Source organism: Aegilops tauschii, chromosome 3 (genome assembly GCF_002575655.3).
Source record: "Aegilops tauschii subsp. strangulata cultivar AL8/78 chromosome 3, Aet v6.0, whole genome shotgun sequence".
In the NCBI taxonomy this organism is placed as follows: Eukaryota; Viridiplantae; Streptophyta; class Magnoliopsida; order Poales; family Poaceae; genus Aegilops; species Aegilops tauschii.
Genome location: NC_053037.3, coordinates 231,044,119 through 231,057,374, shown reverse-complemented (window position 1 = coordinate 231,057,374; position 13,256 = coordinate 231,044,119). Strand labels below are relative to the sequence as shown.

General features: G+C 46.5%; 1 long non-coding RNA gene across 1 annotated transcript; it reads right to left on the bottom strand.

Annotated features, from left to right (window-relative positions):
* Positions 1 to 1,783: 1,783 nt before the first annotated feature.
* Positions 1,784 to 3,459, bottom strand: LOC120976626 (uncharacterized). The gene is made up of 2 exons (XR_005772616.3): positions 2,428 to 3,459; positions 1,784 to 2,361 (listed from the first exon to the last, which is right to left on the bottom strand). It is a non-coding gene; the product is annotated as an uncharacterized lncRNA (long non-coding RNA).
* Between the last annotated feature and the right edge of the window lie 9,797 nt (positions 3,460 to 13,256).

The window sequence follows — 13,256 nt, the reverse complement described above, 5'->3', positions numbered from 1 at the left end:
GCACTGCACGCTCAACGTGAGAGCACTGCACTTTCAGTAGAAGGGTTACTACAATACAGAGACTAGTGAACTTCGTGTCGGAAAAAACTGCACACAGTGTTTTTTCCGGTACTGTTTTTGATCTAGTTTTTTAACCTTTTTCAGAACAAGGCATATAATACACCGTTGGAAAGCTATGGATTAGGCACAACTTCGCCATGTTGAACACTTTTCGAGATTCCTCGCGGTTTAAGAGCAGTTTCAAAAATGGTGCGGCGGACGACGAATGACAGCAAGCGTATTTTTGTGATTTTTTCTAAACCGCTCATTGGAATAAAGCAAATGATACGCTGTTGGAAAGATATCGTTGAGGCGCATCTTTTTCATATCTATTATTTTCTCTAATTCGTTATGGTTTAAGAGCAGTTTTAAATTTAGTAAATCACGGAATTGTGTTTTTTCGAATTTTTTCCAATTTTTGGTACTGTTTTCGCTCTAGTATTTGAACCGTTTCTCCAAATGAAGCGTATGATACGCCGTTGGAAAGCTACGGACGAGGCGCAACTTTCATATGTTGAAATGTTTTTGATATTCCTTATGTTTTTAGTTAATTTTGAAAATCGTGCGGCTGGTGACGAGAGGCAGCGGCCGTTTTTCGCGAAATTTAGACAAATTACTTGTCAAAATGATTCAAATTATACGCCATTGGATAGATATTGACGACACGCAACTTTTTCATGTAGAACACTATCTCCGATTCCTTATGATTTAAGAGCAATTTTGATTTTAAACAAAATGCGGACACTGTTTTTCCGCGACCCAAAGTCGTCGTGTGTACTGCATCAGACAGAAAACCGCACTGCTTTTAGACTAAAAACCGCACTTCATCAGACCAACAAGTGCACTGCATGATTTCTGTTTTGTGGGACGTAAATTTTCCCAAACAAGGTAGCAAACCGCACTTCTTTATACTAAAACCCGCACTTCATTAGACGGACAAGTGCACTGCATGATTTCTTTTTTGTGGGACATAAATTTTCCCAAACGAGGTGGAGTGCACTCCATGTCGAGCGTTGGTGAACCGCAATACTATGAAAAGTGGACCTCGAGACTACCGTAAACGGGCCGTACTGCATCAGATAGAAAACCACACTTATTTAGACTAAAAACCGCACTTCATAGGACAGACAAGTGCACTGCATGATTTCTTTTCTGTGGGACGTAAATTTTCCCAAACGAGGTGAAGTGCACTGCTTCAGACTAAAAACCGCACTTTCATCGGACAGACAACTGCACTGCATGATTTTCTTTTTTGTGGAACGTAAATTTTCCCAAACGAGGTGAAGTGCACTGCCTCAGACTAAAAACCGCACTTCATCGGACAGACAAGTGCACTGCATGATTTCTTTTTTGTGGGACGTAAATTTTTTCAAACGAATTGGAGTGCACTTCATGTCGAGTGTTGGTCAACCGCAATATTAGCAGAATAAGCTTTTTTGTTAGCAGAATAAGGTCTTAAGGGGTGTTATCATAATAGACCCACCCTATATATATTTAGCGAGTGAACAACGGTAGTACCAAAAGTGAACCACAACACTACCGAAAGTGAACAACATGAGTTTTTGTTTTCTTTTTTCATAGTTATCATTTTTCAGACGCGAAGACTGGGCGAGTGTACCACATGGATTTAGCAAGTGAACTACATCTAATAAAAAGCAAGCTGCTAATGAGCCGCATCAAATTTTGCTTTTTTCTATTTTTTTAATGTATCAGGCGCTGCTAAGTCAGGATTAGAGAACTACATGGACTTAAGTAGCGACATGCATCATTTTGTTTTTCCATATGAGGGAGGAGTGAACAACAACAAATCAGAGTGAACCACCAAAAAAGAACCAAGTGAATCACCATTTTTATTTTTGTTCTTTTTCTAAATTTTCTACAAGTGCATCTCGACTCGTTCCAATTTTGACTTCTAATATCGGAGTGCACTGCAACTTCATGTCGTGCAGTTTGGTAAAAATGACTTCTTTTTCCATTTGAAAAATACAAGAATTTACAACTATCCCTGAAAAATAGTACTGTAGGAACCACCCCTTAAAAACAAGTTGGGCTCAGGTCCTCTTTGACGTCTGTGTGCACACAATGCAGTCCCCATCTGAATTGAAGAACCTAAAACTAAACTGTATGTATTCCAGAACCAAACCACACGAACATTTTCTTCTGTACATGAGTGATGTGATCTGCAAAAAAAACATAAAACATAAAACTCCATGTTCTCATGCTCCAAACTGCATCCACGTGAGCCACACCATGTATCACAGCGAATTACATCGCAGCGCTAGCCTGCAACCTGACCGATGCCAGAATCCACCATGGATGAACCTGAAGATGCATCCATGTCATTTTTTTGGCCATCTCATGCGTGAGAACGGATCCAGCAACAAGTACCTGGCTCATCGTGGATCCTTGTGAGGAGAGAAAGGAGGAGGAGGGGGTGGCCCAGCCACCGCCTGCAGCCATGGATCCAGGCCGGAAGGAGTCATCGTTGATGGCCGCGCTCGACCTGGCCTCTCTCCACCCAAAGCCGCACCACCTGCTGTTGAGCCAGGTACATCGGTACTGTTTAACGAACTGCGTCGGTCTTTTAAAGATAACAAACACCCTCTTTTTGGTCCCTCTGAACCGCACAGGAGGGAGGCACGGCGAACTACACGATGGAAGCCAACGAACCTACGCTGCTGCTGAACCGCACTGCTCGGCCACTAACAAAAAGCTATGCCACATGATAAAACTGCAAGAGAGACGCCGGCGAGCTGAACTGCAGGCTCAGCCGAACTTCACTGTCGTCCACTGAATCATCGTCGACAGAAGGTAGGTGGAAGAGAGGTTACAGAGAGAGGGGGAACCACCAGCATCTCGCCGGCGGAGGCATGGTGGAGCACCCCCTGCTACCTGACGAACGACTGGGTAGTTGACCGGCGTGGTGAGGTCGCTGAGGGAATGCAGGGAGACGGTGGTGGCGCTTGGGTAGGCCCAGGACCCTGACGAAGGCCGCGGTACCCGTTGGTCGCTGGAGGAGAGCTGCACTCGGGGTGTCCGGATCCACTCCACAGGCGGCCGGATCCGTTCCCGGTGGTGCGGCATGTCGGGTGGGGTGCGCCGCGCATGAAGAAGGTGGGGAGGGTGAGGCGACGGCTCCGGTGGTGCGCGCCACGCCGGATAAGTTGGGGAGCTGGGGCGGCGACTCGGGTAGGTCGCGCCGCGCCTGGGGGTGGGGGCGGCGGCTCGTGTGTGTTGCGCCACACCGGAAAAGGCGGGAAGGGTGGGGCGGCCGGCGGGTGGAGGTTGGGGTGGAAGGTGGGGATTTGAACGAGGGAAGGTGGAGGTGCGGGGGGCGGCGATAGGTCGGGGGCAGGAGGATTTTTTCTTGTAGCGAGGATGAAGGTGCGGGAGGTGGGTGGTGGGTACTTGTGTTCGGTCGAGGAGAAGTGGTTTGGGTGTTAGCAGAATAAGACGCTTTGTGTGCAGAATAAGACTCTTAAAATGTATGTATGTATGTATGTATGTGAGTTTATGTCCTCTACAGCATTCACTTATTGCTATTTCTTCAAGTTGCCTTTTCTACTAAGTGAATGTGATCGGACATTTTCCCCTCTATGCTAAACTTAACCTAGTCTATTCACAAATTCTTCATGTGCGTTTTATTTGAAACTCGTTCAAAATCTTCACTATGTCCTTGTCAGCTGAAAAATTTGCGAACGAAACTTTAAAACTTATCTTATCTCAAATTTCGGTTGTTGCCTCCCAAACCGTTCCGCATCCCTCGATAATACTTATCTATTCACCCACGATCTCACACGATCGCCACCTCTCAGTACGTGGGTGACACATGTCAAGCGAATGAGAAGGGTCAGGGGCACGTTCGTCCGATTTCTTTGGGTGAACAGTTTTTCACCTCGGCTATATATACCCCCTCCCCTTCCTCACCGCCCGACTTCTGAGAACGCATATGACCTCTCCAAATTCCTCGCAACTATACTCTGTTCACAGGTACTCATATCCGCTGCTGAATCACTAGGTTCTCATCAACTTAACTCATTTGCAGCGTTCCTCGAAGAAAAGTTGCATACCTCTTCAGAAAATTCTGTTGTTCATATTCCTCAGCTGAAGAAAATGGCTGACGGTAAAAAGCCACAGAAGGGAGGAAAGAGGCCTGAGGTCAATACTACTTTCGAGATCCCTGATGACATATATACAAGGATTATTGCACTCCTGATGAGGCCAAATTTGGCAAGGAGGACAAAAATCAGCGCAAGGTGCGTATTCAAAGAATAGAGAGGAGGTGGGCACGAGAATGGGGGGAGTACAGGTATGTTACTCCCAAGTATATGAAGAAATTCGCTCTAAATCCTCCATGCCCAAGACCTTCATTGGCACCTGGCTGAGAAGCAGATCCCACCAGCCTCAAGCGTGGTGAGGACTATCCTGATGAATGGGCCAAGCGCCAGGCCAAACTAGCCAAAATGGCTAAGGAAGCAGTGAGGAAATTTAATGAAGACTCTGCTGTTGCTACTACTACTAATGAGGCCTCTGCAAGCAAGCCAAAGAAGGCCATGGCAAAGAAGCCTGCTCATAAGCCAAGTGCTTCACTCCCAATGGCCTCATGGCCAAGTTCCTCAGCAATGCCCTCACGGCCAGACTCTTCAAAGCCCTCACACGGCCAACTCCTCAAGCTGCTCCAACTCCTCCAAAGTCCTCAGCTCCTCCGCCAAAGTCCTCAGCTCCTCCGACAAAATCCTCAGCACCTGTGCATCTCGCCACTTGCCAAAGGACTACAGGCATCTCTATTGCCTCAGGAGCTTCTGCTAGTTCTTCAGCTGCACCAAATTCATCAACTGGCCCCTCTCTGCTGAAGAAAAAGGCCACTGCTGGACGAGGCTCTCGCCCAAGTCCTCACAAGAAGCAGGTCGCCTTCCAAGTGCCGTCTGATGAAGACGAAGCTGATGATGAAGAACTTGCCGAAATCATCAGAGACAGGCAGCTCAAGGCCGCTAGAGCCAAAGGCACAAATGTGCCTCTGCTTTTGGATCCAAAATTGATCCTTGATTACATTGATCTCTGGCACAAGGACCCCAACACTCCTATGCCTGATTTCAGATTGACTCCTGGCCAAAGTCATATGCTGACTGCCTTCATACAAGAAGAAAAATGGAAATTTGAAAAGGCCGGGGAGTTGAAGAAAACGCAGTACAAGAAGGAGCGCTTCCTGAAGAAAAACGTTGTCTCTATGACAACTAAAGAACTTGTCACAATTCAATCTGAGATCAAGAAACTCAGTGATTAATTTGACGTATACCGCGCTGACTGGCTTGGAGCCAAAGTCAGGTTTGTAAATTTGACTGAGAAGTTCACTTCCAATGTTGCAGCCCCAACGCAACAAGAAAATCCTCAGGCTGAGGCATCTGCTCAGCCGATTGAAGAAAATGCCAGCACCGCTGATGACAATCAGGCTGCTGAAGAAACTCAAAGTAGATGACTGCATTCCAGCCGCTGAAGAAATTACCAGGGCAACCACTAGTGTTGCGCCTGAAGAAGCTGAAGAAGTCAACTGCATCAATTGTGCCTGAAGTTATTGAACCAAATCCCTCTGCTCCTCCTGCACCTACCTCAACTCCGATCCTTCCGTCTGCATCAGATGTGAAGAAAACCAAGGCTGCAGAGCGTGCCGCGGTGAAGAAAAGGAAAGCATCAACTTCATCAGATTCTTCAGCTCCGAAGAACATGAAGCCATTGACCAGCTCTTTTGCAAATCCAATTGATGCTATTCCTGTCTCATCCATGCCATCAAAGGACCTTGTTCCTTTTGATGAAGAATATGTGATTCCAAGTGAATCAGATGAAGAGATTCCTTCTGCTGCTTCGTCAGAGCAGTTGGATGAAGAAATTGAAGCGGATGCAATCCCTTCAACCCCAATTGTTTCATCGCCCATGCCTCAGTTCACTGCTGAAGAGGCCGGCATTGAGGAAAAGAGTGAAGATGAAGATGTGGACATTGGATGTACAACACCAGTGCTGAATGATGACTTTTGGGAAAGGCAGCACCCCAATTCTCCTCTATTCACACCTCTGCAACAAATTCCTCAGTCCCCAGTGACTACAGTACAAATGGGATCTGAAGAACCTCGTGCAACCCCATCTGTCCATGAAGAAATTCCAGCCACTAGTGCTGATGAAAATGTTAATGAAGAAGTGAAGACCCAGGCTGTCACTGAAGAAGAATCTGAAATTCCTTAGCCTGTGGATCTTGAGATTGCGATTCCTGAGGTGGTGATGCAATTGACTGATACTCCTCAGCCCAAACCAAAGGATCCCTTCTCGAAGAAGCAGAAATTCAAGGTTGATGACTTCTTCGGCGAGCATGTTTTCTTCACTGACTACAACCCATGTGAGTCTGCTCGTCTTAGAAGGAAGTGTTTCTGGACTGCTAGCCAAGCAAATTTCTATTCTTCACTGCTCTTCAACAAGGACAAAGTCTTCGACCACGAGCATATTCCTCACATGGACATGGAATCACTGCCTTGCTTTACCCTAGTACTTAGTGTGCTTCATGATGCAGGACTGCTCAAATTTTGCACGGATATTTGCGATTGGAATGAAGAGCTCATTCTTCAATTCTATGCAACCCTGCACATCACAGGCGATGCTGATGATATCAACTCTTGGGTGTTGGACTGGATGACCGAAAATACGCATTACAAAGCACCGTCCTCTGAATTACTTCATGCCCTGCCAATCAGTCCTCCCCTTGAAGGTGCTCGTTGTCTATACCAAGAGCCTGAACTCACTACTCATTACATGCAAGTGCTAATGAAGCCTCTGAAGCCCGGTCAAGCCCCAAGAACCAAATTCCTCGTGAAGGAATTGCTATATGTGCCAAGAACTGTCTATCGCATTCTGACGAAGACTATGAGTCCAATCAAAGGCCACGACTCATCTGATGAGGAAATTGTTGGCATCATGAAGAATATGCTATTCAACATCATACATGGCATTCCTGTCAATTATCATGATTTCTTCATGAGGACTCTGGCAAATGTTGCACTCTCTCCATTTGAGTTGAAGCCTTACGCACCCTGGATTATGAGATTCCTCAGAATAAGGTCTTCACTCAACTACAAGGCTGATTTTCAGAATCACCTCAGCTACTTGCCCCCAATTGAAGTCCTCAAGCGGACGTTTTCCTCAGCTGATGAAAAGGGCAAGGCCGCTGCTGTTATTGATGAAGGCAATCTTCCATTGGATGGTCAGTTTCGGAAAGCCGCATCTTACTCCACTAATGATGATTCTGCTACTCATGATTCTGCCGCTAATGCATCAAAGCAAAATCCTCAAGCCACTGCTCCAAGAGTGATGACTGACCGTGAGCTTCTTCTTTGTCTTCACCAGAAGGTGGATCGAAACCACACATGGGTTAAGCGTCAGTTTGGTTCTATTCTTCACAACATGTCTGCTACACATAATGCTGTGAAGAAAAACCATTTCTACCTCCATGAAGTCTTCGGTCGCACCTGGGCTATTCTGTCACATCTGTATGGTGAAGAAGATCTGAAGCAAATGGGTCTCAAGGAAGATTTTGACTGGTCTGCTCCTCCACCGAAGAAATTCAAGAAGGTCAAGGTTCCTTTCTTGGTGGCCAGCTCATATTCTTCATCACGCGAAACCGACGAGCATGAAGACTTGGACGACACTTTGGCAGGCCCTACAACAACAACCGACCCAAAAAACGCTGGCGCTCCTCCATCAACATGATATTCTTCAGGGGCATTAGTCCTCATTTTTCGATCCTTTTGGTCATTTGATGACAAAGGGGGAGAAATTTGAGTTAGTCTTTAAGCGGGTCTATCTATATGGGCGTTTTTTGCTAAGTTACAACTCTCGTTCTTCTGAGACTTTATTCGATCGGGTTGTAAACTTAAACTCTATGGTGGTCTGATACTTTTGCTGAGTTTTTCTGCATGCTTATTCCTCATTAATGTTAATGCACGCATGCTAAATTACATCAGTCACCATACTTCATCATGCATTTTAAATTCTTCATATTATATGTGAAATGTGTGTATGAATTACAAGATATAGGGGGAGATCTCCATGATTCTACTCTTCAAGTGTGCATTGCTTCAAAAGCAAATTCCTCACTATGCACATCTTCATGGGGAGTTCTTCTATATCTTGCAATGAAATTCCTCAGTATCAGTATTTACACTTCATATGTTTATCCCCGTTGAAAACTTAACCTATATTGTCATCAATCACCAAAAAGGGGGAGATTGTAAGTGCATCTAGTGCCCCTTAGGGATTTTGGTGTATTGAAGACTTATAGGTTAAGGGACTAATGAGTTTATGAGTGTACATAGTTCTATAAGTCTATGAGGAGTTTGATATTTACAGAGAAAGTCGACCCCTAAAAATGAAGTTCTTCGACTGAACACTTTGGATTTCTGAAGACTTTCTGAATACTTTGAAAGTGAAGAAATTGGTGTGACCTTGAAGACTTGGTATTCATTTGAGGAACATGAAGCGTGAAGACTTTTGTTTTCGTAGTTTCATTTTCTCTTTCTTGAGTCATAGGAAACACCGTACTGTTAAAGGGGGTCGAGGAAATACTAAGGAAAAAATTCCATGTGATGCTCAACTCAAAATCCTACACCTAACAATCCCCTCGAGTGAAGCCATTGGAAATCTCATACAGTTCAGTCAATTTCTTTAGTGACAGAGACGAAGTTCTTCTGGTCGCTGAGGAATTTGTTCTGACTGAGGATTTAGGAATTCGCCAGTGCGGATTACCTACACAGTGAGGAACATGATAGCCCTAAGGAATTTGAGCCTAAAATTCCGACCGTTGCTGTGCTACGCGCTAGCTGTCCCAAAATATCTACCCACCTAACGGTCATATCATTGAAGGGCATTTATGTCTTATCATGTCGGGCTGCTCCCTAGGCTATAAATAGCCTCCCCCTACAACCACTAGCTGGTTGGCTGCTCCGAGAGAAACTGGCACTTGTCATTTGAGAGCATCCCATCCTTCGAGGACTTTGAGCGAAAATCATCAACTGAGGAAAACCCAAACCCAAACACCTACAAACCCAAAGTGATTGAGCATCACTGAAGAGATTGATCATGCGTGGATCCGATGCTTGTTACCTTTGAAGACTGTGCTTCTTCCAGACGGTTAGGCGTCATGGTCTAGAGCATCCAAGAGGAAATTGTGGATCGCCGAGTGACCGAGTTTGTGAAGGTTTGGAAGTCACCTGAAGACTTACCACGAGTGATTGGGCAAGGTCTACGTGACCTTAGCTCAAGGAGAATATGGTGAGGACTGTGTGTCCTCGGGTTTAAATACCTAGCCGCTCCAACCAGACGTACAACTGAGGCAGCAGTTGGAACTGGTCTACCAAATCATTGTCTTCACCAAGCTTACTGGTTCTACTTCCTCAACTCTTTCATTTCCTCATAACTGTGTTGTGTGCTTGTTCATATCTGTTTGAAGACTTTGACTGAAGACTGTCTCAATTTCCTCAGCTCAATTTCTTCAGTCTGTTTGTCTTTATCCTATGCTATACTGTGTTTACGCTTTTTGTACTCTGTGCTTGTCTTCATTTCATCATGATGACCATGCTTGTGTTCCATTATGTTTACATCTGACTACTTATTCCACTGCAAGTAGTTCTTCGCTTAGAAATTTCCTCACCATGAAATTCCTCAGTGAAGAATTCATAAAAATCGCCTATTCACCCCCCTCTAGTCGATATAACGCACTTTCACGTCTCGTCCACTGCATCGTAGCGCTCCGCTATCACTCAAGATCTGCATCCGTGCACGACTAGCCAACGCTAGCGCATCACCCTCAACGGCTCTAAAGTGACCCACACTCTAGCTAGGCGTGTTGGGGAACGTAGTAATTTCAAAAAAATTCCTACAGACACGCAAGATCATGGTGATGCATAGCAACGAGAGGGGAGAGTGTCGTCCATGTACCCTCGTAGACCGTTAAGCGGATGCGTTATGACAACGCGGTTGATGTAGTCGTACGTCTTAACGATCGACCGATCCTCAGTACCGAACGTACAGCACCTCCGCGTTCAGCACACGTTCAGCTCGGTGACGTCCCGCGAACTCACGATCCAGTTGAGATCGAGGGAGAGTTTTGTCAGCACGACGGCGTGGTGACGATGTTGATGAAGCTACCATCGCAGGGCTTCGCCTAAGCACCGCTACGATATGACCGAGGTGGATTATGGTGGAGGGGGGCACGGCACACGGCTGGGAGAGATCAATGATCAACTTGTGTGTTCTAGGGTGCCCCCTTCCCCCGTATATAAAGGAGCAAGGGGAGGCCGGCCGGCCCCTGCAGGGCGCGCCAGGAGGAGGAGTCCTCCTCCTAGTAGGAGTAGGACTCCCCTCTTTCCTACTCCTACTAGGAGGGGGAAAGGAAGGGGGAGAAGGAGAAGGAAAGGGGGGCGCCCGCACCCCCTTCCTAGTCCAATTCGGAGCAGAGGGGGAGGGGCCCCGTGGCCTGCCCTGGCCGGCCCCTCTCTCTCTCAACTAGGGCCCAACAAGGCCCATTAACCCCCGGGGGGTTCCGGTAACCCCTCCGGCACTCCGGTAAAATCCCGATTTCACCCGGAACTCTTCCGACGTCCAAATATAGGCTTCCAATATATCAATCTTTATGTCTCGACCATTTCGAGACTCCTCGTCATGTCCGTGATCATATCCGGGACTCCGAACTACCTTTGGTACATCAAAACATATAAACTCATAATACCGATCGTCATAGAACTTTAAGCGTGCGGACCCTTCGGGTTCGAGAACTATGTAGACATGACCGAGACACATCTCCGGTCAATAACCAATAGCGGAACCTGGATGCTCATATTGTTGGGGAACGTAGCAGAAATTCAAAATTTTCCTACGTGTCACCAAGATCAATCTAGGAGATGCTAGCAACGAGAGGGGAGGAGTGCATCTACATACCCTTGTAGATCGCGAGCGGAAGCGTTCAAGAGAACGGGGTTGATGGAGTTGTACTCGTCGTGATCCAAATCACCGATGCTCCTAGCGCCGAACGGACGGCACCTCCGCGTTCAACACACGTACGGAGCGGGGACGTCTCCTCCTTCTTGATCCAGCAAGGGTGGAGGAGAAGTTGATGGAGATCCAGTAGCACGACGGCGTGGTGGTGGAAGTAGCGGGATCCCGACAGGGCTTCGCCAAGCGCAAGCGGGGAGGAAGAGGTGTCACGGGAGGGAGGGAGCCGCCAGGGCTTGGGGTGCTGCTCCCATGCGCCTCCCCACTATATATAGGGGTGGAGGGGGCTGGTTTCTTGCCCTCCAAGTCCATTGGGGCGTTGGCAAAGGTGGGGGAAAGAAATCCCATCATTTCCCTTCCCCACCGATTGTTATCCCCCTTTTTTAGGGATCTTGATCTTATCCCTTCAGGATATGATCTTATTCCTTCTAAGGTGGGATCTTGGTGCGCCTTGACCAGGGGTGTGGGGCCTTGCCCCCACTACCCACGTTCATGTGGGTCCCCCATGCAGGTGGGCCCCACTTCGGAACCTTCTAGAACCTTCCCGGTACAATACCGAAAAATCCCAAACATTTTCCGGTGGCCAAAATAGGACTTCCCATATATAACTCTTTACCTCCGGACCATTCCGGAACTCCTCGTGATGTCCGGGATCTCATCCGGGACTCCGAACGACTTTCGGATTTCTGCATACTAATATCTCTACAACCCTAGCGTCACCGAACCTTAAGTGTGTAGACCCTACGGGTTCGGGAGACATGCAGACATGACCGAGACGACTCTCCGGTCAATAACCAACAGCAGGATCTGGATACCCATGTTGGCTCCCACATGTTCCACGATGATCTCATCGGATGAACCACGATGTCGAGGATTCAATCAATCCCGTATACAATTCCCTTTGTCAATCGGTACGTTACTTGCCCGAGATTCAATCGTCGGTATCCCAATACCTTGTTCAATCTCGTTACCGGCAAGTCACTTTACTCGTACCGTAATGCATGATCCCATGACCAAACACTTGGTCACATTGAGCTCATTATGATGATGCATTACCGAGTGGGCCCAGAGATACCTCTCCGTCATACGGAGTGACAAATCCCAGTCTCGGTTCGTGCCAACCCAACAGACAGTTTTGGAGATACCTGTAGTGCACCTTTATAGCCACCCAGTTACGTTGTGACGTTTGGTACACCCAAAGCATTCTGACGGTATCTGGGAGTTGCACAATCTCATGGTCTAAGGAAATGATACTTGACATTAGAAAAGCTCTAGCAAACGAACTACACGATCTTGTGCTATGCTTAGGATTGGGTCTTGTCCATCACATCATTCTCCTAATGATGTGATCCCGTTATCAATGACATCCAATGTCCATGGTCAGGAAACCGTAACCATCTATTGATCAACGAGCTAGTCAACTAGAGGCTTACTAGGGACATGTTGTGGTCTATGTATTCACACATGTATTACGGTTTCCAGTTAATACAATTATAGCATGAACAACAGACAATTATCATGAACAAGGAAATACAATAATAACCATTTTATTATTGCCTCTAGGGCATATTTCCAACAGTCTCCCACTTGCACTAGAGTCAATAATCTAGTTCACATCACCATGTGATTAACACTCAAAGTTCACTAGAGTCAATAATCTAGTCCACATCACCATGTGATTAACACTCAATGAGTTCTAGGGTTTGATCATGTTATGCTTACGAGAGAGGTTTTAGTCAACGGGTCTGCAACATTCAGATCCGTGTGTGCTTTACAAATCTCTATGTCATCATTTAGATGTAGCTACCACGCGCTACTTGGAGCTATTCCAAATAACTGCTCTACTATACAAATCCGGTTCACTACTCAGAGTCATCCGGATTAGTGTCAAAGTTTGCATCGACGTAACCCTTTACGACGAACCCCCTTTCTACCTCCATAATCAAGAAAATTCCTTAGTCCACTAGATACTAAGGATAAGTTCGACCGCTGTCATGTGATCCCTTCCTGGATCACTATTGTACCCCTTGACTAACTCATGGCAAGGCACACTTCAGGTGCGGTACATAGCATATCATATTGTAGAGCCTACGTCTAAAGCATAGGGTACGACCTTCGTCCTTTCTCTTTCTTCTGCCGTGGTCAGGTCTTGAGTCTTACTCAATACTCACACCTTGTAACACAGCCAA